Source organism: Malus sylvestris, chromosome 12, assembly GCF_916048215.2.
Source record: "Malus sylvestris chromosome 12, drMalSylv7.2, whole genome shotgun sequence".
NCBI lineage: Eukaryota > Viridiplantae > Streptophyta > Magnoliopsida > Rosales > Rosaceae > Malus > Malus sylvestris.
In genome coordinates this window covers 12,980,921-13,001,961 of record NC_062271.1, presented here as the reverse complement: position 1 = coordinate 13,001,961, position 21,041 = coordinate 12,980,921, and the positions used below count along the sequence as shown (strand labels likewise).

The window sequence follows — 21,041 nt, the reverse complement described above, 5'->3', positions numbered from 1 at the left end:
GAAAAACATTCAATTGAATTAGAAGATTGAAGAAAAGCTTCAAACACTATGTCTGGCACAATTTCTTCAAGCACATCTATGGGTGGCTCGTCGTGCTTTTGTTTGACAAATCTCCCTGGAAAAGGAATTGGTGGAACATATGGCTTGGGAGGAGTGTAAGTCTCTTCATCTTAGTAAAACGCAAGAACCTCACTATGAAAATATGCACAGAAAGCTTCCTTTGGTTGTTCCTTCTTCTCTTCGTAATCATCAGCACCAGATTGATGTTCATTTAACGCTTGGACAATCTGACCCACTTGAATTTCTAACTTACTCAGTCCTAAAGAGTGGTTCTGAATAATGCTACTTGTTGATTGTTGAAATTGCAAATTGTTTTGAGCGAGTAGCTTCAAAGTGTCCTCCAATGTAGTGTCAAAAGATTGTTGCTATGGTGGACGTGCAAATGCTTGACTTGGAGCTTGTATGTTGTTTCTCCAAGATGGGCTGTATGTATTTGGCAATGGTTGCAGTGACCCTTGGTTAGAGAAACACATGTGGTGTGAGTGCTCTTAAACAAATGTAGGAAACTCATCTTTCCTTGGGCAGAATTGAAGAGGATGGCCAATTTTAACACATAACGGACATTCACCGTACATCTCTCTATACCACCTGAAATCAAACAACCTAAAATAAAAAAAAAACTAAATCGTAAATGAAAACTCTAAACTAAGAAAACAAAAACAGATAGGATTTATAAAGCAAGCAATTAGAGGGGACTGAAATCAGTCCCCGACAATGGCGCCAAAATTTTGTTGTGTTCCTTTCAAGTGCAAATATAAGGATAGTATAATGCCATAAGTAAGGGTGTCGAACCACTAGGACTAGTTAGACCTCTACAATTACTAGCTTTATGTGAACCCTAAAGAAAATGCAAACGAAAACTGCATTTAGATTTTTGTTTTGAAAGCTAAAGTAACATAAAATGCAAGACAAGATAAAGATGAATGATAGATTGATTCAGAAACGATGGGAATGCAACTAGGAATATCGATTTCACCATTACAAGCCAATTCAATGAAAATTAAGTCAAAACATATTCAACTTTCCAATTTGTAACTAGGGTTCGTTTTACTTATTTATGATCATCCATTTGATGTGTGGTTATGATCAAGTACTCCTAATCTACAACCTAGTTGTGATTTTCAACTTAGATTACCAAATAAGAATCCATTAAGAACAAGAAAACTTCAAAGAACCAAAGAAATCACATGGCAGGATGTATGCATAGCAGTTTCTTCATTCATTCACATGTCCACCAAGATGAAGCATGATGTGTACTATAACCTTGATCAAATAATCAGTTAGAAACCCTAATGTTGATCAAACATTACAATAAACAAACAAATTGAACTATGAAATCAGTTAATGAGCCAAGAAAACAGATTGATGAATCAAATACTTTAACTTAATAACATAGAATAGTTTTGCAAGGCTACATCGAAATCCCCAGCTATTAAATTAATTACACAACATGATTACAAAATATATAAATATCAAGAACAATATGAGTGAAATTAAAGTTCATAGAAGAAACCCCCTTGAAGCATTTCTAATGTTGAACTTCTCCAAGAACAGCGCGGCTGCTTGGTTTCTTCAATGGCAGCGGATGGTGAAGAGAAATAGGGTTTTATTTCTAGAAGAAAAGCCTAAGAAAGAAAAGAAAGAGAGCTCTGGGCGACCCCAAGGGGAAGCTTGTGTAAAAGTGGCTGAAACTCTCTATTTTATAAGGTTAAAGAGACTGTTACAAATTGCCAATACATCCCAGTAATTAGGCATTTAATTTCCACGTTTTTTTGCTGTTATTGGTCTCTTAAAGGGCCATATTCAATTGTACACTTTGAATCCCTCTCTATATCATAATCCTTATTCAATTATCCACTTTTAGCATCATTTTGCCTTATTTACCCTTAAATGGCTCGAAAATACAATTAACTGCACATTAACACAAAAGAGAGTGAAACGCAACCAATTTTAACTCAAAAATATCACAAAGAGACCAGGAATGGATGGTATAAATGTATGAAATATATGAGTTATTAGTAGCTTAAGGTCAAAAGTAAGTATGTAAAATATGATAACGTCAAAATACATATGTACTAACTGATGTGAAAATTATGTTGACACTCAAATTAACCTTCTTTTTATCAATTGTAGCAAAGTATGTAAGTAGGGATCGTTCTAAACCGGGGATTAGGAGGGATTGCAAAATCACTTGAAAACGGACTCAAATACGTAAAAACAAGTTTAAAACACTAAACTAAACTCAAAGAATGCAAAACTAAACTTTAAAACACCAAAACAAACCAAAAGACTCAAAACAGCCCAAAAACACTCAAAACTGCCTTAAAACCACAATCTGGGCAGTTTTGAACACTAGACTCAATCTTGGACGAAAATTGGTTTTATCTTGACCTAAGACACTTAAAAACATAAACTAAAGTGATTTCTAACTACTATGACTCAACTAAGTAAATGGGGATTGATTTTGGACGAATTTAACTTTTAAGACAAAAACTTTAAAAACAAACTTTAATGAAAACGATTTTGATGAAATAGAATGGGGAAAGGCTAGTTAGAGGGTTCCTTCTCCACACATGAAACCTATGCATACGACTTGATCTCCAATTATTCTTTCAACGAACCATGAATGACAATGCCCCAAATTAACTAGATTGACCAATTAACTCTCAGATTTCCCTAGATTCATTGAATTGAATGGGATACGCATTACAACCAAATTATTCTTATCAAGGACCCTAACTATGGAATACGCATGATAGAGACACATATCAAAGATCATTAAGTTCAATGAAAATCATAAGCATTGACGAGGCATTCATAACTATGGGATACGCATGTTACTCTTGCCTAGGATTTACTTAACACAATCGTGACTAGCGACTTTTACTACTTATGAATATAAGTTAATAACGATTAGGTGAAATTCCCTTATACTCTAGCATCAAATTCATGCATGCAACCTAAGTGTCGACCCTCAATCAACATACATAAACATGTTATCAATCAAATAGATAAGTAAACCACATTCACGATTCATGAAATCATAATTGGAAGAAATCAAGTCATATAAAACATATGATCATGGCTTTGAATTCCCCTCTAACTATAAAGAAATTAGTTCCTCATGTTCGCAAATACACAAAGACAAATAAATTTAAACATTGACATAAAGATAGAAAACACCTAGAAACGCTCCACAATCCAAGCTCCTTGAATGGCATGCACGGGTCCAAGTTGTCTTCCTTCTTCTCCTTGCAAACTCACGGCACAAGAGGTATGAATGGTGAATGGTGTAGTGAAAATCTGGTAGAGGGTGGTGAGTGATATGTGCGGCAAGGCCTTGTATTTATAGGCTGAAAATCCCATCTCCTAGGTAGCAAAGGACAAGGTTTTAAAGGCCTAAATTGCATAGGATAATAACATCCAATCCTATAAGGAAAACAAGTCAAAAACCCAAAGGGATTGGGAGATAATGTGCAGCAGAAAGAGTGTGAAAAGATAAGACTTCTAGAAACCAAAAATCCCAAGGGAAATAGGTATTAGGTGCGGCAAGGATCTAGGGTTCTAGAAGATAATGCAAGGCGGATTTTTAGGCTTCTAGAAAGGTTCCTAGGTGTCATCTTGGTAGGATAAGATAAGGTCTTCTAGAAATCCCATTTTAAGCATCCTAATCTAATTAGAAACCCTCCTAAGTGGCTGGAATGTGGATGGTTTAGGATAAGGATAAGATAGGATAGGATAAGGTTTGATTGGATAAGATAAGCTAAGATAAGGTTATGGATGAGGTTTTGGATAATACTCCTTATCTTGAGCTGATTCTTTAGCTTTAATTCTTCTTCTTCATGTAGGAAACCTTGCTTGAGTAGGAAACTTCATATATCTAGGAATCCATCTTCAATTAGGACTCCTTTAGTGATTAGGAATCCCAATTCATTTAGGAATCCTTCATTCAAGTCATTTCCTTCTTCAACTAGGAAACTTTGTATCTTCAATTCTTCAACTTTGAAACGCCTTCCTAGCTTCACCAATTCCTCAAATTCGTCCATCCCTTGTGCGTCATGTGCATGAACTCCATTTTAGCCCAATTTTGCTCCAAAATGCTCCAAATTGCATCCTTTTGCTCACTTTGTCTCTAAAACCTGAAAACACATGAAAATAGCTTAAAAGACTTACTTAACTAAGAAAACACAACATAAATGCATAAGAACTAACTAACTAAGGCGCATAAATATGCTCCTATCACTAACATATAGGTTGAAAACTCGTGCTGAACTTAAAATTGAAAACGGAAATACTTCCCCCAAAACATTTGTAATGACAAAAACAAATAACTAAAGTAAAGGAAGTTAAAATACTTACACGGAAAACCAAAACTGAAAAATGAGAGTGGGTCTCGCCCAAGCACATGAAATGTCACGTACTTTGAGAGAATGTGGGTCTTTGGGTTGATCCCGAACAATAGCAAATCTGCATCAGCTATAGTAGACGGATCTTCCTACCAGTTGCTTAACAAACCCAACGAATAAGTTATCGATACCACAGTCAGCCGCCCGCAATAAAGATCACACATTTGTTGTCTCGATAAGCAAGCAGTAATCTCTTGAGGGTGCATAATTTCATATGTCGTAAATTCGATCCTCCGAATACCAATTCACAATGCTCCTCTGCCAATCAGTGTCGTCTGTAGAAAACTCTCATACCATGTAGCAAAAAGTGCCATACCCAAATCGAACGAAACCAAAAATTATCATCGTAAAACTCTATCCAGCACCAAGCATCCTATCTTCCTTTGTCCATCCAAAAGTGACCCACTACTCCAGTGTTTTGCCAACGAAGAATTCACTTGAAAACTGTACCTCGGTATTCAAGAGAAGTGGCTACCATGTTAGTAGTAGACCCAAAAGCTCGAACCAAACAAGCAAAAAATGAGGAGTCACTTTCCCCAACAAACAGTATCTCTAAGGAGCTGTTGCAATGCTTAAAAGCACCTCTCCATTTTTGCTTAGTTGCATATTTCTAGTCAAACAAGGTCAAAGTTGGTGGAAAGAAGAAGGATTTGTAAATATTCAACCTAAAAACCCCATGAGAGCACACACCATTCAAGAGAAGTGTAAAGATCTTCCGATTCTCTCCTCAACCATGCTATGGTACCATTCCAGAGTGCATTAAACAGATCTACTAGAAGTGTTTCGACATCCACATACTCACAACAAAAGAGTCCTAGAGTGAAGCAATGAAAATATGCGTTGAGATGAACACATAATGTTGGAAAATAACCGATGTGATGCCTATGAGTTATAGTAAAATGGTGATACAATCCGCTGACCTTCTGTACCAAAACTTCATCCAACTCTTACTAAAAGACCGCTCAAAACTCACGCCCACGTGCTTACGAATCGATAGATCCTAGTGCGAGGTAGTGGAAAGCTGCGTTGAGGTGAACACAACACATTATCGAAAAGGTCTACTAAAGTACAATATGATGGTGATGAATTGCAGCAAGATAATGAGTGGTGACCATTCAATACAACGTGAAGATAGTGATGTAATCAACTGATCACTTGCACCACAACCTTCATCAATCTCTCACGAAAAGACGACTTAACCTCAGACCCACATGGAACTCTTTTTGGCAAGTCTGGTAACCTTGTGAAAAGATTATGCTCCTAACATTCTTGTCCAAATCTATAAGAATTGGGTGCATACTTCCGTTAAATCGATCGATCGTGAATTCATCACTAATTAAGCAAGAAACCATGTCGAGAAGGCTGAAAGAACACTCAGGAATTTGAGGATCAAAACAAGTCCATTAGAATCTAGAGTACAAGATATTAGGATTTGAACTAGAAACCATGCCGAGAACAAATGTCCTGGCATGATCCAGTTTACATTGAGAAACAAACTAATGAAGGAAGGTGAAGGTGTAGAAATAGAAATCACTATTTATGATTATTTGGTTAATCATCACAGTAAGGTTGACTAGTTTCTTAGCCAAAAGAAAATAGGTCTAATCTCAAGAATACTTAAGAAATGCTAATAAGATTTGACAAGGCTAAAGAATTTTCGAAATTCACAATACTTTATGAAAGCTGTTTCAAAGTTCAAAAATTAAACATAGAACCTCTGAATCAACAGAATGACGAAGAAAAAAGATATGAAGTAGCCTGCGTATGCATGCAGTGGCAAGATTAGCTACCTTAAAGGGATGCCCTTGAGCAAACCAAAGCTCAATGAGTCCAGAGAAGTTCAAAGTAAAGTTCGATCTTCTTACAATGATGAATATGGTAGAGTCTCAAGCCATTACACTGAAAATTACAAGCCTGAACAGTTAATGGACAAGAGCACTAGTCAATTGGGCTACAAGTAAGAGACTAAGTTTACCTCTGCCCAAAAGTATGTGGACAAGGAGCTAGGGTTTACCGTCGAGTACCAAACCCAGGTGAAGTTCAAGGAATTTGTTTATCCAAACAAGACTGGATCTTCATCATCCAAGTCCAACTACAACATTAACAAGAATTGCAACCCCTTTTTGAAATTGATGAGGACAACATTTGCTACTGAGGAGTTTCCCAAGAAATGTATTTAGTGTAAACAAAATCAATGCTCGAAGGATTTGGTGTGAAGCTAACGGTCAAAGGTCAATGAACTTGACTTCCTCGTTGGAATAAGCATAAAGGTTATCGATAGAACAATTATCGAGAATTGATCTAAAGATCCACACAAATTTCTTTAGTGGTAATGAGTCTGAGAACTTTGATTCAATCCCACCAACTACCACTTACTAATCCTCGCAACAACTAGCTCTTTCTCGGTTCTTCAATACGTATTTCAAAAGTTTCAAGTAATTTCCAAAGAGATACGACTCTGCTTGCCATTCCTAGGGAATGCATGTCGTAGAGTACAACACCGCTTTAGATCTTCGAAATTCAAACCATTACAGTTTTTTTTCCGTTTCACAACACTCTTATGTAGATCCGACTCCGCTCGTAATTCCTAGGGAACGCATGTTGCGGAGTATCAATCTGATGTTGAAAGTTGTTCGACAATCCACTTAATCCCTACTGAGGCACAATCCCAACACAAATTCTTGTATTTCAACCAAAATGTGACAATTCAAATAGAGAAAGGTTCGCACAACTGCGCCGAATGGCACCAAATCCAGAAGTCCTGACATCCAAATAATGTCAAAACCAAACATTACGAGAATAGAAGAGAATCCTAAGTATGCTCTGATACCAATCTAACACGACCCGATCCCGATATTCCCCGAATACCAGGATAGGCATGTGTTGGCCGACACCAGAGGGTGACGAAAGCCATTTATTGAAGGCAAAAGCTGAAAATAAGGGACAAATAAGACTTATAAATACAAAATATAATGCATATGCATTTAAGGAACCTGTTCAGAGCATACAACTAACTAGAACACTAAAAGAAATAATATAAAATTGAATGAAACAAAGGATGGATCCTACATCGAATGAAAATTACCCCAGGCCCCATGCTGGCTCCCTGTCCCTGTGCTAATAGCTAGAGGAAAAATACTTCAGGCCCTATGCCAACACCATAACAGTCGCCCGAGACGGACCAAAATCCATCCCTTCGTCCCGTAGCGGAATACGGACCACTAGGTAAGTACAAAATCATTGAACATATATACATTTGAAAAAACAACTTCATAGTATAAAGTCATCCATCATCTATACTATAAAGAGGTGTTCTAAACATGTTCTAAATATCATACCGTCATCCATCAAATATTCTATAAGAACATGGGTTAAAGGAAAAATAATAATAATTCAAAATAGCCTCAATAAGCTTGTTATCTCAAAGTGTTTCATAAAACGTAATCATTAAATCATGCTTTTCATGTATGCATTTGTACTATTAAAACATGCGTTTTAGAAGGGGTCCACTCACAGATACTTAGCCGGCCAAAGAGCCATGCAAACTAGCAAACAAGGAATCGTCACAAATAATTAAGGTCCAATTAATAAAACTCTATTATAACAATTGAATTTGGGAAAACAGTCATCAGAAACGGATTCAGGATGTCGAATTACCCTAAAAGAGTCACGGGTAAGTTTCGTAAAAGTCAACAGAATATTCCTAAAATATTCCAGAGAATATTCCCTGACAGAATATTCCCTAATGAAATATTCCCTAATAGAGTATTCTCCGTAAAGGGTTTTGGCCAGTTAGGGTTTAGGGTTTAGGGTTTGAAAGGTTAAAGGGTTTAGGTTAGGCTTTTAAAAGGGTTGGTCTCTAAAGGGTTTGGGCCTAAGGTTTTAAAAGGGTTATGGGTTTGGCTGAGAAATCAGGGGGTGGGCCCCCTTGGGCTCACCAATTAAGACACAAAAACCATTTTTAAATAAAAATCCAAAATTACCTTTAAAATTGGGGGTGGGGTGTAACAAGATTTGTTCATATTTCATTAGATTTGGTTGCTAATAAGATTGAAGGAGAAAATTAATTAGTTTTTAAAAAGTTAAGATAACTATAACATAAGTGAGGGAGATGGTGAGATTATGGAGATACTATAACATAAGTGAGGGAGATGGTGAGATTATGGAGATAAAAAGGTAAGTGGAGGAGCTTGTCGAAGAAATCAAGAAGGGGAAGAGCAGAGTTTGCTGGGAGAAGGATTGGAGGAAGAAATTAATTTTTTGATAGAAAAGAAATTAATTTAATAAAAATTATAGTGCTTTTGTTTATAGTCTTAACATTACACCAAACGCTTCACTAAGTCAATCCAATTTAGTCCAGTCTAAGCCAGTCCAGCTTAGTACCTAAAGCTAGTCTAGTCCGATTTAGTCCGACGCAACAAAAGCACCCTAAGTATTTGTTGAAAAAATTAGGGTCTAATTGCTATATTAAATCACATAGAAAATCAAGAAATAATTCATGCAATTATATATCAAAGTAATGCATACACATAAGTAACCAATGTTAAATAAACATGACATAATAGATTAGAAAAGGCATGTTACCTCTGAAAACTTCAAGTCTTCAACTAATGATATTATTTCAAATAATTCCCAAAATTTACACTAATTGCGTTGATAGGATATTTCCATTACTGTCAAGCGGTGTGTCCCGGTGTAAAATTAAACCGAATCCATAAGGCATAAGGGTTTGATACCAAATAATCAATTAAATAACATGCAAAAGCAATCAGTTAATATATGTAATTACATCTAAAACATTAATCAAGGTAATGTGTGTAAACCCCAATTCCCGAAAACATATATACAACCACATGCACGGAACGTTTCAAATGCAAAACCATATTTCAAAAAATATATATTAACAGTAATCTGTTTAAGCCATATCTGATCAATATATTCGGTGTCAAAGATATGTATCTTATGCGAAATGCAAGGTAAATATACCCAATCTAAAAAATGTTTCCTTTCAGAAGACAAGTTTTTCCTATATGCCAATCTTAAAACCATTTCACACATGGGACTACTGGAACAAAAGTTGTGAAACAAAACCTTTATCCTTTTTGCATGTATATTTCAGAAAATTGAAATTAATAAAGTCACTGTCAACAAATACATGAATTTAATTAGTGTAATGCCAGAAAATAAATTGCATATATGCAGGTTTATATATTAGTATAACTATTATGTGCCATCATACTCGCACAACAGGAGAAAATCACAATCAACCGGTTTCAAAGCAGTGAGCAATGTTGTCGAGAAAATTAAAATCCACAAGCCAAATTATAATAGCAATAAACCAATAAACTTGTCTTAAGATTGTTGGAAAAAATAGGGTCTAATTGCTATATTAAATCACATAGAAAATCAAGAAATAATTCATGCAATTATATCAAAGTAATGTATGCTCATGAGTAACCAATGTTAAATAAACATGACATAATGGATTAGAAAAACCTGAAAATACGGTCAAGGCAAGTGTTGGACACATTTCCTTTAAGACAAGTTTACACCCCACGGTGCTCATGGTTGATCGGCGCTTGTCTTCCAAGATACAACAACCATGTCCTTGTAATGGTAGCACTTCAAATCACAAGGCTCCATGAACCATGATTGTGTTGAATACTCTCTCATATGGACTCAATGTGACTCTAATATTAGTGCACTATATATGTATGAATATATGTAAGGTGAAAAGTTATTTTATGTTTATAGGGGCTTCCGTATTTATAGAATTCGAGATACCTCTTTGGAAAGGATGTGACCATTCATGAAGAGTCAAAAGCTACAACTCTTCTTTAGGATAGACACATATTTCTACAAAAAGGCATCACCTCCATTTTTGAAATGATGAATTCCTTGCACACACAGGCCATTTAAGCCATATTAATTAAAGATAGTCACGACTTCTGAAACCCGCTAATTCATTTGGAAAGAACCAAATGAACCATACTAAATGATCATGCCTTTTTGTTCAATTCTTATTAGGAATATATTCATAGTCATGATATATATATATATATATATATATATATATGTATGTATGTATGTATGTATGTATGTATGTATGTATGTATGTATGTATATCACTGTAAGTTTTATTCATGTCTGTTAAACACGAAGATGCAACCGAACACCACACTGAGAATATATTACATACCAAATTTGGTAATCTCTCTCATTTCTTTCATGTACCAATTCTGTACAATACCCAAGAAACCAATCATGTCCTTTGATCAACGATGTAACCTTTAAAGGGGTTGCATTGGTTTCAAAAGGCACTTCGAGACTTCCAATTGGTCAGTCGAAACTAACCAAGAATCTATGGATGTCTGTTTAAATCTCCCGATTTAAAAGAAAAGAAAAACTGCAAACTTAAACCACCGTAAACCAGGATTTGATATATTGAATCCTGCTTTGTAATAAACATGTATACCATAACCATATATTAATCATGCATTTGTTCTCATATAATCATATACTATATACATTTTTTCAATGACAAACGAACAACGTACCAAAATGACAAAATCCATGTAATTGAATACCATATTTTATGTCCGTGATTTTCTCAAAAGTAAAACTTTAATTGATCAACCTTCAATAGCAACTAAACCATAATTTTTCCAACAATCCTTTTAATGGAACAATGACAAAAAGTGTTGTTTACTGAGGATCCTCATTTTGGGGACCTGTGAGTTCCTCCTTCATATGAGAGTAGGATTCTCTTTCCTCTTTTTTTCCCTTCTCTTCCCTCCCCTCCTATATGAACGATCATGGTTAAGCTACATCAATATATCATATTAATTTTATATAGAAAAAGAAAGACAAAAATAGAGAATGTGAGAGGAGGGGAGGGAAGGGGATGGAAAGAGGAGGGGAGAGAATCCTAATTCCTTTCATATGAGCCCTTAAATTAATCCAAGAGTAAATTAACCTATAAGATTAAATTATTCTTGTTTTATCTAGACAAAATATACATAGAAAGTGAATTAAATTAGAATTTTTCTATTATAAAAAACTGTTTGCGTGACAAAAACTAAGGTAACGAAGCATATTTCGTCGACGAAGATAACTTTACGGAACAAAACAGGAACTTCGTCACACTAAATGTTAACAGCTTAAAAGAAACCAAAAACTTTGTGGGATGAAGCATTTCGTTGCACAACAGCTGTTTGCCCGATCACATAAACCAATCATCGTGCAATCTCTAAAAAAAAATTATTTGTGGTAAAAAGAGGATTTGGCCCCCTTTTTTGCACGGCAAACAAAATTCTTTGTCACCCAGGAAGAATTGCTCAACAAACAACCTTCAAGCTTCGTCACGCAAAGTCCCAGAATGTTACGTGAGACAATAATGGCAACAAAATAAGGTAACGAATATGGAATCGTAGGAGACAAAGTCCTTCATTGCACAATGATTCACCGAATTCTAGGTTAAAATCCCAAATCTGCACCTCATTTGTTATCTTCCTCTTTTTCTTCTGAAACCTCATTACTATTTTCTCCCCCAAACTCCAAAACTTCCTTCTCCCCATATCCCAAATCTTCTTTCCTTGTTCCTACTCTCATCGTCGATGATTGAAGATACCCATAGTAAGTCTCTATTCCTTCGTCATGCAAAGTCCCAGATTCCTAGGCGTCCCACCCAATAGGCCTCAAACCCCTACTTCTATAAATTTTTATATTTTATTTTTGTGTTAGGATGGTATAACTTTTTTATTGCTTGTACGTCCATTTCTAAATATAAAATAAATAATAATTTAATTAATTATTCTTTTTGTCTTTTAAATATTAAAGCATTAATGTCACAGCCCGTCCCGGAATTATTAATTCCGAGGACGTGAGATGACCAATGTGACCTTAAACGGGATTAAGGTGTGTAAATGTATGACATTTGTTTTACTTTAAGATCCTAAACTAGGGTTAGATTTATATTTGTATGTGTTAATTTGTGCTTGGACTTAGGTAGGACCTCCTACCCTGAATTCCCTCCCTAAAACCCGTAACCTTTCTTCTCTCTTCTTCTTTCATTCCAGACTCTCTCTCTCTCTTATTCTTTTCTGAAAACTCTCTCATTCTCTCTCTTACTCTCGAACTCACGGCAACCACCAAGAACCACCACAATATTGTACCAACGTTCCATTTAAGACCACCATCGTGATCCTGGGGACTTCACGAGCACGGGGATACCAATTTCAGGTGAGTTTCACTTCGAAAACCCTAGTTCTAAAGTTGCCGTGAGATGACACTGTTCATGAGCTTTGAATTGGTTACGTTTTAGGCTAAAACAAGATCACAGCGAGTTTAGTAAGGTCCCAAGGAAGCTCGGAGTGCTTCGTTGGAAGTTTTTGGACGTAAGAACACGGAGATCGACAAGTTCAAAGTTTGGCCGGAGCTTTCGAGGCGTTTTCCGGCGAATCCCCGGCGAGTTAGGAGTCGAGGTAGGTATCAATCTCTTCGTCTCGTCAATTAATACAACTTTCCTTTTTGTTTCACTCAATTTCGTTGAGTATTGAAGAAGTTATACTCATTTGAAAAATACCCAGTTTCCGGCGACCTCCGAGGCTTTCGAGGCAGTTTCCGGCCAAACCACGGCGAACTAGGTGTTGTGCAAGGTACCATTCTCTTTGTCTCTTCAAGGGCTACAACTTTCGTTTTTGAATCACTTGATTTCGTTGAGAAATGACAAAGTTATGGCAATTTGAAAAACTGCCCGGAAAACGGCCGCCGGAAAAACCAGTCCGGCGACCCAAGGAAGAAGAATGTGCTACAGTAAAAATAAAAAATAAAAATAAAATTATTTTAAAAATATGTTGACGTCCGTGACGTCGAGTAGATCACTGTGGTATATTCATATACCTAAATTGAACACCGTATGAGAAAGTTATTGAGGATTGTTGGTTAGGTGTTCAAATAACGTTTTATAGTTTTCACATTTAGGTGAAAATGTGAATTGATGATCCGACCGTTGGATCGTCACCAAAATTTGATACGTTGTAATACGTAATATTTGAGGATTATTGGAACTTACGGATTGGGAATCCGAGTTACGGATCTTCCGGAATTGGAATTGTAAGTCCATAATATAAAATGTTAACCGTCACTTAGTTTTGGAAATTGACGGAGATCCGACCGTTGGATGGTAATGAAATTTTAGGATGTTGTCCTAGAGGTATAATGTGGACCTCTGGAAGTTATGGATTTAAAATCTGAGTGGCAGATCTTCCGGATCGATCAACGTAGTGACGTATTTTATATAAGTTATGTATTCTATCGATATGAATTCTGAGCCTGGATTTGATTACTATTCTAGGCGGCGATCGTCATGACGCCTTGATGTGTGGTGCTAGGGAGTTGTTGGACGAACTCCAGGTGAGTGGGCAGTTTTGTTTTCCGTATATATATATACTTGACGTTTCCCAGAAATTGAATTGAAATGAAAATATGTTTAAAATGAAATGCATATGAGTTATGTGGAAAAACGGGAAGTGAAATACCATGCATAGAATTGATATGAAAAGTATATAGAAATGTGAGTTGAAATGCCATGCATGAATTGATTTATGGTGCATATGTATGAAATGGTGCGGTGGACGCACAGATGAGTATTTAATTACTGTTATGATGATGATGATATATATTGAGCTCAAATCCTGCACCATGGTTTAGTGCTTATAGTATTCACCGCATCGCACGCTCGCCTTGGATCCAAGTAGATGCTAAAGTTGCCGTGAGATGACACTGTTCATGAGCTTTGAATTGGTTACGTTTTAGGCTAAAACAAGATCACAGCGAGTTTAGTAAGGTCCCAAGGAAGCTCGGAGTGCTTCGTTGGAAGTTTTTGGACGTAAGAACACGGAGATCGACAAGTTCAAAGTTTGGCCGGAGCTTTCGAGGCGTTTTCCGGCGAATCCCCGGCGAGTTAGGAGTCGAGGTAGGTATCAATCTCTTCGTCTCGTCAAGTAATACAACTTTCCTTTTTGTGTCACTCAATTTCGTTGAGTATGGAAGAAGTTATACTCATTTGAAAAATACCCAGTTTCCGGCGACCTCCGAGGCTTTCGAGGCAGTTTCCGGCCAAACCACGGCGAACTAGGTGTTGTGCAAGATACCATTCTCTTTGTCTCTTCAAGGGCTACAACTTTCGTTTTTGAATCACTTGATTTCGTTGAGAAATGACAAAGTTATGGCAATTTGAAAAACTGCCCGGAAAACGGCCGCCGGAAAAACCAGTCCGGCGACCCAAGGAAGAAGAATGTGCTACAGTAAAAATAAAAAATAAAAATAAAATTATTTTAAAAATATGTTGACGTCCGTGACGTCGAGTAGATCACTGTGGTATATTCATATACCTAAATTGAACACCGTATGAGAAAGTTATTGAGGATTGTTGGTTAGGTGTTCAAATAACGTTTTATAGTTTTCACATTTAGGTGAAAATGTGAATTGATGATCCGACCGTTGGATCGTCACCAAAATTTGATACGTTGTAATACGTAATATTTGAGGATTATTGGAACTTACGGATTGGGAATCCGAGTTACGGATCTTCCGGAATTGGAATTGTAAGTCCATAATATAAAATGTTAACCGTCACGTAGTTTTGGAAATTGACGGAGATCCGACCGTTGGATGGTAATGAAATTTTAGGATGTTGTCCTAGAGGTATAATGTGGACCTCTGGAAGTTATGGATTTAAAATCTGAGTGGCAGATCTTCCGGATCGATCAACGTAGTGACGTATGTTATATAAGTTATGTATTCTATCGATATGAATTCTGAGCCTGGATTTGATTACTATTCTAGGCGGCGATCGTCATGACGCCTTGATGTGTGGTGCTAGGGAGTTGTTGGACGAACTCCAGGTGAGTGGGCAGTTTTGTTTTCCGTATATATATATACTTGACGTTTCCCAGAAATTGAATTGAAATGAAAATATGTTTAAAATGAAATGCATATGAGTTATGTGGAAAAACGGGAAGTGAAATACCATGCATAGAATTGATATGAAAAGTATATAGAAATGTGAGTTGAAATGCCATGCATGAATTAATATATGATGCATATGTATGAATTGGTGCGGTGGACGCACATGTAAGAATTGATTTATGATGCATATGTATGAATTGGTGCGGTGGACTCACAGGTAAGAATTGATTTATGATGCATATGTATGAATTGGTGCGGTGGACGCACATGTAAGAATTGATTTATGATGCATATGTATGAAATGGTGCGGTGGACGCACAGATGAGTATTTAATTACTGTTATGATGATGATGATATATATTGAGCTCAAATCCTGCACCATGGTTTAGTGCTTATAGTATTCACCGCATCGCACCCTCGCCTTGGATCCAAGTAGATGCTAGTCGTACAGTCCACGCGGAGTGGGTACGACAGACCAGTCGCGAGAGTGTTAGTGAGATTCCGACTGGTGGGTGACCTTAGATTATGTGCACAGATGATTTATGAGAAGCACTAGAGCGTAACTTGTGTGCAGAAGGCCGGACGGGTCACAGAGGTGACTCCGGTAGAGTGATAATGATAGATTTTGAGCTCTAGGTTCAACCGTATAGGGCTATTAGAGGGCCTACGGTTGATTACTTTCTTGCACCTGATATGATTATGTTGATGCATTCATACCTTATTACTGTTGAGATGATGTGGCATGGCATAATTAATATGAGAAATGTTGAGATGACATGGCATGGCATGATTGATAAAGAGATAATGTTGAGATAGTAAAAATGAAGTTTTGAGAATATATATGTATATTTATATTTTACATTTCTGGGAAAGTATACAGGTTTTACGGAGAGGGGTTACAACGTTTTGAGAAATGTTTGGATTTGGAAAAGAATTGTTTTACTGACCCACTCAATTTTGGTTTTGCGCCCCTCCAGGTTCAGGAATCACAAAGGTGTGGTGACTACGAGGAATACAGCGGGGTTCTGACAGATTGGACAAAATTAGGACTCACCTTCGGGTGTATCAACTTATAAATTGTATAATTAAAGCTTCCGTACTGTGCAAATGGTTACGTCACTCTCACGTGACGGCCAGCATGCCCTCCTTCGGGACGGGGTGTGTCAATTAAATTAATTAAAATATCTAATTAAATATAAAAATAATCTAAAAATAATTAACTTTTTTATTCCTGACGAAAATATGTCGTCGCCCAAAATTTAATGCTAGTACACGTTCCGTGGCTTAAAATTATGCGTGATGAAATATTTATAAATAAAAATAAAATACTTGAAAGCAAGATATGATAGAACAAATTTCGTTGCGCATTGGTTTTACCCAATGACAAATTTCGTACCGCAAAGGTTTTTGTAATGAAGAGAAGTCTTCGTCTAAACCTTAACGTGATGACATTGTGTCTTAACCTTAATGTTCGTGCAACCAAAAAGTTTTGTCCCTTAATTATTAACGCGATGAAGTCCCTTACCGTGCAAATTTGTTTGTGCTTTGCATGGCGAAAATTTTGGCTTTGTCGCACAAATGTTTGCTTCTCGAACTTTGCTCGAGTGCATAGAGGCGGCAAAGTTTTCGTTGCCCAAACTTTACATGATGAAATTTCTGTTTGCACAACGAATGAGATTTCATCTGCAGTACACTTTTTTGTAGTAGTGAATTACACCTCAAGCACCATCTAAGTTCACCCCACATAATTTTTTTAACATCTTAAAAGTCCCTTAAACAAGCCATTTAGTACTATGGTCTAGTAGTATTCCTCTTCACTTGTAAGTGAGAGGTCTTAGGTTCGATTCTCACCAAAGGTGAATTTGAACCACATTATTGTTAGCCTATTGTGAGGCTAAACCCACTCCCTTTAGACCATCTCCAACCATTAGGGTAAAACCTAAAATATTTAGCCCAGAAAATTTAGGTTTTAACCCAAAAACAGCTTTTCTGCTCCAACCCTTCTGGCCTAAAATTTTAGCCCCAAATTATTAAAGAATGAATTTGGGCTAATTTGTTTAGATTAACTTAAAAAAATAATAATGTAGACTATCCTAAATTAATTTTATGAAGATTTTAACCTAAAAATATTTAAATTCCGATAAATGTTGAAAAATCACTAAATCGACACATGAAACTCATGAAACACTATGGAAGAATATGAAACACATGATAGAGATGTATAAACACAAAACACATATGAAGCACATACAAAACACATGATAGAGATGTATAACACACCAAACACATGAAACACATGAGACACACGAAACACATACCAAAATACATACAAAACACATGAAACACAAACCTACACACATGAAATGCAAACCTTCAATCATCTTCTATATAAGCATAGGTTGAATATCTAACCATCACATAACATATTCACCAATCATCCAACTTTCATAGTGTATTTATTTCCTCAAAATGATCAATATCTCATCAATGGGTGATAGAAGAAGGCGTAGCTTGATAATGCAGATGGCATAATACCAAGCAAGCCTTGCAACTGCAGATGCAGAAATCAACAAGGAAGACGCTGAAATTGCAAACTCGCTTATGCAATATGAGCACCATGCCGAATCTAGCTATCATGGTTCTGCCATGGGACATTCATTTGTGCAAAGTGATAGAGAAGAGTGTCATGATCGGATGATGAAAGATTATTTCATCAAACATCCGAGATATCCTCCTCATGATTTTCAAAGGTGGTATCGGATGAGGAGAGAGCTTTTTGAAAGCATCTTGAACGCAGTTGTCCAACATGACCACTACTTTGCAAGGAAGATAAATGGCGTAGGCCGATAAAGTCTATCACCTCATCAGAAGCTCACATTTGCATTTCAGATACTAGCTAATGGGTGCTCTGCAAACTCAACTAATGAATATTTACGACTTGCGGAGAGTACTGCTATTGAGAACCTCAAGCACTTCTGTAAGGAAATTACAGCCATATATGGAGCCACATACCTCAAAAAGCCAAATTGTGAAGACCTAAAGAGGCTTCTACACAAGGTAGACAAAAGAAGCTTCCCTGGCATGATAGGAAGTCTCGATTGTATTCATTGGGAGTGGAAGAATTATCCTACTGCTTGGGCTGGCCAATTCAAAAGTCATCACAACAAGCCAACCATTATACTCGAGGTTGTGGCGTCTTACGACACATGGATTTGGCATGCATTCTTCGACACTCTTGGATCAAACAATGATATCAACGTTCTTTGGTCTTCTCCTCTGTTTAATGATGTTGTCAATGGATAGGCACCGAAATGGAGGTACAAGGTAAATGGTAATAGGCATGATCTAGGTTACTACTTAACTGATGGCATTTATCCTAGTTGGTCTACATTTGTGAAAAGTTATTCTCATCCCGATAATGTGAAGAATAAATTATTTTCGCAGAAACAAGAGCCTTACATGAAGGATGTGGATGAAGGAAAAATTTTGTCCTAGCTAAGAACAAGTATGAACATTTGAATACATATGCTAGCAATTAACACTTTAAAGTAGGCATGCATCCAAAAACAATTCATAAAACCCATGACTTTCAAAGCCTAGTATATGGTGAACCAAAATAAACTCTTTAACAACATTAAAGAGAAGTAAAGATTTAGAGTTTCTTTACCCTTGAAGATCATCCTTGTTTACACAAGGGATTCACCCAAGTGGAGGGCCTTCAAGTCACCTCCAAGCTCCTTGAATCCTCCTTGTGTTATCCTCCCTTTGGTGCTCCTTTGAAGATTTGAGAAATAAGGATTTGTTCTCCAAAACACCAAAAGCTTGATGTCTCTAATTCTCTACACCAAGGATGTATTTTATGAAGATGATATGGATGACTTAAGGAAGAAGAGATTGCTAGATGTCCCTTCCTTTAGTGGCTGCCCTCTTGGAAGAAAATGGAGAGAACGTTTCACCCAATTTCAATTAGAAAACACCTTAATGAAAATAAAGCTATAAAATTCCTTTTATACTTCATTTCTTTGGTGAGTGGCAAGCTTGCAATTAAGCAAACTTGCAATTCACCCTAATGGCCGGCCCTCCTTATTGTTATTGGGCTATTTGCCCATTTTGTTTTAGTTGTCATACAACTTAAACATAATGGGCCTTTTGGTCCAAAACGCTTTTGGGCCCCGTAACCCAAAACCAACATATAAGCCCAATACGAACCTTTCGTATAATTAATTAACTAATTAATTAATCTTGACCATTCTTCAATTAAACCATTTAATTGCTAATCCATTTCATATAATTTCTTCACATACATCCTTACTCGGTGTACGATCCATTAGGTTCCAATTAGCGAGGCAGTGGGCGATGTTACTCTTAACTATCGATTGTGAATTGAAACCACATTTCAATTCTCCCTTTAATGATTAGTGTTACCTAATCATTTGGGCTTCCACAAACCATGAGTGACACCTAGCAGTATGTCATGGTTACCCAAGCTAAGTAGAATTGGTTGGAGAACCTATCCAGTTACAATTACAATGCAATACGGTCCTTCTCTAATACAATACTCTTAATCACATTGTTTAAGTGATAGTTGGTTTCATGTCTACTATCCAATGTGATACTTTCCTATATGATTCCCTTGAATATGATTTGGAACAAACTTCCTAAGTCATATTCATTTGCTTTGGCCAAAGACTTTAGAATCATATCTTAGAGTATTCTCCCTCCACCATGGAAGGTTAGAGATCCCTTGTTGTACATTCATATGCCTACATGACTAGATAGCTTGACCCCAACAATGCCGTGGACACTCCAAAGGAATGCCGTTGACAGGATCAAAGATCAAGGACCTAACCATTAGACATCGATGATGCCTCAGGTCAAAGGACTACTTTGCATATTGCAACCTTAGAGTTCATACATGACATGTATGTTCGAACTCTCTTTTGATCGTAGTTCAGTGTACTCGAGTACTCTTTCGAGCACCTATGTGTTTGTCTTAGTGTCCAACACCAAATGACTTGAGACTAGTTATACTCACGATTGAGTCAACATAACACATACTAGCCTTAGCAGATTGTCAATGCCCAATTAGCAATCCTATGGCTAGGAACGTTTTAGGAATGAACATAAGAGAAAGGTCTCGATAATCTAACTCATTAGATCACTTATCTCTTAGAACAAATACATTCCTTGGATTCCCTTATTGCTTAAACACATGATACAAATAAATAGTGATTAACAATAAGATTGCCCTCCATTAAACATATAATAGTTTAACACAATAAGTATTCCAAAAAGCTATTACATCAAATGAGTGGCTTTGTGGGCATACTTCCAACAATCTCCCACTTGCACTCAAAGCCACCTTCCCATGTATCTAATACCCATCTTTTCCATATGACGGTCAAGCTGGATCTGAGACATTGGCTTTGTCAGTGGATCTGCTACGTTATCGGCTGAAGCAACTTTGAGGATATTGATTTTCCCCTCGGCAGCATATCTTCTAATGATATTAAAGCGTCTGTCAATATGCTTGTTCTTTTGATGTGCCCTGGGTTCCTTGGCTTGAGCTATCGCCCCACTATTATCACAGTACAAAGTTACTGG

General features: G+C 36.7%; 2 long non-coding RNA genes across 6 annotated transcripts in view; both read left to right on the top strand.

The window, feature by feature from the left end:
* LOC126592043 (uncharacterized) overlaps window positions 1-16,480 on the top strand; it is an 83,395-nt gene extending 66,915 nt beyond the window's left edge. For 2 of the 4 annotated variants that reach the window (XR_007612578.1, XR_007612580.1), the window contains one exon: window positions 16,415-16,480. This is a non-coding gene — a long non-coding RNA (uncharacterized LOC126592043). Of the gene's footprint in view, window positions 1-13,798; window positions 13,881-15,291; window positions 15,374-16,414 lie in introns of all 4 variants that reach the window. The other 2 variants (XR_007612581.1, XR_007612582.1) reach the window with 2 other exon arrangements.
* LOC126592044 (uncharacterized) lies at window positions 12,369-13,320 on the top strand. Of its 2 annotated transcripts, XR_007612584.1 has the most exons (4): window positions 12,369-12,383; window positions 12,545-12,707; window positions 12,790-12,949; window positions 13,055-13,320. It is a non-coding gene; the product is annotated as an uncharacterized LOC126592044 (long non-coding RNA). The 2 variants fall into 2 exon arrangements; XR_007612583.1 differs by lacking the exon at window positions 12,369-12,383 and having other exon boundaries at window positions 12,500-12,707; window positions 13,055-13,307.
* Window positions 16,481-21,041: the final 4,561 nt, after the last annotated feature.